The sequence below is a fragment of the Loxodonta africana genome, chromosome 4, assembly GCF_030014295.1.
Source record: "Loxodonta africana isolate mLoxAfr1 chromosome 4, mLoxAfr1.hap2, whole genome shotgun sequence".
NCBI lineage: Eukaryota > Metazoa > Chordata > Mammalia > Proboscidea > Elephantidae > Loxodonta > Loxodonta africana.
The window spans coordinates 67,370,939-67,377,055 of NC_087345.1; positions in this window are offsets into that span (position 1 = coordinate 67,370,939).

Here is a 6,117-nt window from a genome sequence, read left to right on the forward strand (position 1 = left end):
CTAACTTGTGCTGTAAACTTTCACCTAAAGTAAATAAAATTATTTTTAAAAAAAGTAAACCAGGAAAGGAAATCTGTAGGAAAGATGCTGGGAAAAAAGTATACATGAACTGGTTCTCACAGGATGAGCAGGGTGTTGGTAGGTAGAGATGGAGGGAGCATTCCTGAGTAAAGGCAAGAAGGTGAGAAAGAAGCACAACAGCTTGTCAAACCTGGCCAGCACATAGCATTCGTGTAGGGGTCATATGAGAAATAAACCTGGAAAAAAAGTTTGCAGCTATGTTTTTTGGGGCCTTGAATACCCAAATGGGATGCTTACATTTAATTTCTTAGATACAGGTCATCATTGAAAGTTTTTGAGAAAGGAAACAAGATGGCCATAGCCACTTAACTCCAGGACGTAATAGAGTGTCTATGACACGCAAAGCCCTCTATAAATGTTTGTTGACTAGAATTGGACGTCTCATTTCCTTGTATGTAAAAATGACTAAGAATATTCTGATTTTTAAAATTACTATACTAGAGAGGCGGAGCCAAGATGGCAGAATAGACAGATACTCCCGGCGACCCCTCTTTACAACAAAGACCTGAAAAAACAAGTGAAATGAGTATATTTGTGAAAGGCTGGGAGCCCTGAGTGTCAAAGGCAAGCTTAGAAAACTAACTGAGGGACAGGGGAAGAAGAGACCATTCAGAAGTGGAAAGGAGTTACTGGACCTGAATTGCAGGGAGCCCTCAGGCACGATTCCTGGAGTGGCGGCAGTGGCGGTACTAGCATTTTGCCACAGTTTCCTCAGGGAGAAGCAGCCAGCCACACAGTCCACTCATACCTCTGGAACCTGAGGAGAACAGTACTCTCGGCAAAAGCTAAGTACTTGCATATATTTTAACGTGCCCTCCCACCCACAAACCAGCTTCAGCGGCTGAATTCCCTGGGCCTGAGATAGGCACTCTTGAGCACCTAGAGCCATCCTCCTGGCCTTGGGGAAGGAAAAAATTTGCATTTGGGGGAAAAGATAATTTGCTAGCTCCACTAACCTGGGGAGCTCAGGACACAAGCAGCTCCTGTCCAGGCATAAACTGTCCATGGACATTGAGGACCTTTCTCTTCTGCATGGACCTATGTGGACCTATTTCGGGAGAATAGGCCCTTGTTGGCAGACTCCAACAATTTCAGCCGTGCAGTGGAGAGGGCGGTGTTTGATGTTTGACATTGCTTTGCCTATTAAACAAGGTCCTCACCTACCCACATCAGGGACCTAAGGACTGGTAGCTCCACTTAGGTCATACAGCCACCAGCGACAGGAGTCCAAAGATAACTGGTACCTCCCAGTCCTTAAAACCAAAAACTTCGGGTGTCCATGGTCCCTCTGCAGAACCCACCCACCTGCACGCTCTAGGAAACAGGGATGCACTTTCCTCAGAGACACTCTTGGTTGGTTCTCAGCTCCCTGCCTTGTTCAGAGTGTGACCCCCTGCTGCAATCGGATACCGGTACATATGCCAATCACCCCTGCCTCTCTAAGACTGTAGGACGGAGCCTGTACCACACACTTGATGACCAGCTACCTAGAAACCTGAGCTGAATTCACACAAGAAAACTGAATGGACTCCTAGACTGATATACCTGATGACAGCTCTAGCCATCTGGGGACAGGACATCAGAGCTCCAAAACTGAAAATAATCAAGCTACCTCACTCAAGCAACCCAAAGGAGTATACCAAAACAAAACAAAGCAAGAAGCTACGACACAGTAAGCAAGCATAAACTAATACAATACCTTATAGATGGCTTGGAGATAACAGTCAATATCAAGTCACATAAAGAAACAGACCATGACCACCTCAACAGGCACTCAAAACAAAGAATCCAGGGATCTTCTAGACTACAGTGCATTCCTGGAATTACCAGATGCAGAATACAAAAGTTTAATATACAGAACCTTTTAAGATATCAGGAAGGAAATGAGACAATAGGCAGCACAAGCCAGGGAACACACAGATAAAGCAAATGAAGAAATTAGTAAGATTACTCAGGAACACAATGAAAAGTTTAATAAGCTGGAAAAATCCATAGACAGTCAGCAATCAGATATTCAGAAGATTAACAATAAAATTACAGAAGTAGACAACTCAGTAGAAAGTCAGAGGAGCAGAACTGAGCAAGTAGAAGCTAGAATTTCTGAACTGGAAGATAAATCACTTGGCACTAATATATTTGAAGAAAAATCAGATAAAAGAATTTTAAAAAATGAAGAAACCTTAAGAATCATGTGGGACTCTGTCAAGGCAAATAACCAACGAGTGACTGGAGTACCAGAACAGGGAGGGATAACAGAAAATACAGAGAAAATTGTTGAAGATCTGTTGGCAGAAAACTTCCCTGATATCATGAAAGATGAGAAAATATCTATCCAAGATGCTCATCGAACTCCACATAAGGTAGATGTTAAAAGAAAGTCACCAAGACATATTATAATCAAACTTGCCAAAACCAAAGATAAAGAGCGAATTATAAGAGCAGCGAGGGATAAATGAAAAGTCACCTACAAAGGAGAGCCAATAAGAGTAAGCTCGGACTACTCAGCAGAAACTGTGCAGGCAAGAAGCCAATGGGATGACATATTTTAAAAAGTGAAGGAAAAAAATTGCCTGCCAAGAATCATATCCAGCAAAACTGTCTCTTAATATGATGGTGAAATTAAGACATTTCCAGATAAACACAAGTTGAGGGAATTCATAAAAACCAAACCAAAACTCTTAGAAATACTAAAGGGAGTTCTTTGGTTAGAAAATCAATAATATCAGGTATCAACCCAAGACTAGAACACTGGGCAGAGCAACCAGAAGTCAACCCAGACAGGGAAATCCAAAAAAAAAACAAAGCAAGATTATATTAAAAAAAAAAAAAAAAAAAACCTCAAAACAGGGTAACAGCGAAGTTATTATACAAAAGAAGACAACATTAAAATAATAAAGAGGGACTAAGAAATGTAATCATACACCTTCCATATGGAGAGGAAGATACAGTGATACAAAGAAACAAAGGTTAGGTTTAAATTTAGAAAAATAGGGGTAAATGATAAGGTAACCACAAAGGAGACAAACTATCCTACTCATCAAAATAAAATACAAGAAAAAAATAGAGACTCAGCAGAAACAAAATCAACAACAACAAATATGAGGAAAGGACAATATATAAAGATAATCTACTCAGCACATAAAATTAAGTGGGAAAAAGAAACTGTCAACACACAAAAAAAGACATCAAAATGATAGCACTAAATTCATACCTATCCATAATTACCCTGAATGTAAATGGACTAAATGCACCAATAAAGAGACAGAGAGTGAGAGAATGGACTAAAAAACAAGATCCGTCTGTATGCTGCCTACAAGAGACACACCTTAGACTTAGAGACTCAAACAAACTAAAACTCAAAGGATGGAAAAAAATATATCAAGCAAACAACAATCAAAAACCACAGGAGTGGCAATATTAATTTCTGACAAAATAGACTTGAAAGTTAAATCTGTCAGAAAGGATAAAGAACACACTATATAATGATTAAAGGGACAATACACCAAGAAAATATAACCATATTAAATATTTACGCAACCAGTGACAGGGCTGCAGGATACATAAACTCTATCAGCACTGAAAAGTGAGATAGACAGCTCCACAATAATAGTAGGAGACTTAAACACACCACTTTCAGTGAAGCACAAGACATCCAGAAAGAAGCTCAATAAAGACAAGGAAGATCTAAATGCCACAATCAACCAACTTGACCTCATAGACCTATACAGAACACTCCACCCAACAGCAACCAAGTATACTTTCTTGTCTAGTGCACATGGAACATTCTCTAGAATAGACCACGTATTAGGTCATAAAGGAAGCCTTAGCAGAATCCAAAACATTGAAATATTACAAAGCATCTTCTCTGACCATAAGACCATAGTAGTAAAAATCAATAACAGAAAAAGCAGGGAAAAGAAATCAAACACTTGGAAACTGAACAATACCCTGCTCAAAAAAGACTGGATTATAGAAGACATTAAGGATGGAATAAAGAAATTCATAGAATCCAATGAGAATGAAACACTTGCGATCAGAACCTTTGGGACAGAGCAAAAGCGGTGCTTAGAGGCCAATTTAAATCAATAAATGCACACATCCAAAAAGAAGAAAGGGCTAAAATCAGAGAATTATCCCTACAACTTGAACAAATAGAGAGCAACAAAAGAAACCCTCTACCAGAAGAAAACAAATAATAAAAAGTAGAACAGAACTAAAGGAAATAGAAAACAGAAAAACAATTAAAAGAATTAATAAGACCAAAAGCTGGTTCCTTGAAAAAATCAACAAAATTGGTAAACTATTGGCCAAACTGAGAAAAGAAAAACAGGAGAAGAAGTGAATAATCTGAATAAGCAATGAGATGGGTGACATTACAATAGACCCAACTGAAATTAAAAGAATTATATCAGATTACTATGAAAAACTATACTCAAACAAATTTGAAAACCTAGAAGAAATGGATGAATTCTTGGAAACACACTGCCTACCTAAACCAACACAAACAGAGGTAGAACAACGAAATAGACCCATAACAAAAAAAAGAAGAGATTAAAAAGGTAATCAAAAAACTCCCAACGAAAAAAAGCCCTGGTCCAAATGGCTTCACTGCAGAGTTCTGCCAAACTTTCAGAGAAGAGTAAACACCACTACTACTAAAGGTATTTCAGACCATAGAAAAGGATGGAATACTACCAAACTCATTCTATGAAGCCACCATATCCCTGATACCAAAACCAGGTAAAGATACCACATGAAAAGAAAAGTATATACCTATATCCCTCATGAACATAGATGCAAAAATCCTCAACAAAATTCTAGCCAACAGAATTCAACAACATATCAAAAAAATAATTCACCATGACCAAGCGGGATTCATACCAGGTACGCAGGGGTGGTTCAACATTAGAAAAACAATTAATGTAATCCACCACATAAATAAAACAAAAGACAAGAATCACATGATTTTATCAATAGATGCAGAAAAGGCATTTGACAAAGTTCAACACTCATTCATGATAAAAACTCTCAGAAAAATAGCAACAGAAGGAAAATTCCTCAACATAATAAAGGGCATTTATACAAAGCCAACAGCCAATATCACCCTAAATGGAGAGAGCCTGAAAGCATTACCATTGAGATTGGGAACCAGACAAGGATGCCCTTTATCACCGCTTTTATTCTACATTGTGTTGGAGGTCCTAGACAGAGCAATTAGGTTAGATAAAGAAATAAAGGGCATCCAGATCGGCAAAGAAGAAGTAAAAGTATCTCTATTTGCAGATGACATGATCTTATACACAGAAAACCCTAAGGAATCCTCCAGAAAACTACTGAAATTAATAGAAGAGTTCAGCAGAGTATCGGGATACAAGATAAACATACAAAAATCAGTTGGATTCCTCTAAACTAACAAAAAGACCATCGAAGAGGAAATCACCAAATCGATGCCATTTACAGTAGCAGCCAAGAAGATAAAATACTTAGGAATAAATCTTACCAGAGATGTAAAAGATTTATACAAAGAAAACTACAGTACACTTCTACAAAAAAGCAAAAGAGACTTACATAAGTGGAAAAACGTACCTTGCTCATGGATAGGAAGACTTAACATAGTAAAAATGTCTATTCTACCAAAAGTGATCTATACATTTAATGCAATTCCGATCCAAACCCCAATGACATTCTTTAATGAGATGGAGAAACAAATCACCAACTTCATATGGAAGGGAAAGAGGCCCCAGATAAATAAGGCGTTACTGAAAAACAACAAAGTGGGAGGCCTTATTTTACCTGATTTTAGAAATTATTATACCGCCACAGTAGTCAAAACAGCCTGGTACTGGTACAACAACAGATACATAGACCAATGGAACAGAATTGAGAATCCAGACATAAATCCATCCACATATGAGCAGTTGATATTTGACAAAGTTAAATAGTTAAATGGGGAAAAGATAGTCTTTTTAACAAATGGTGCTGGAATAACTGGATATCCATCTGCAAAAAAATGAAACAAGACCCATACCTCACTCC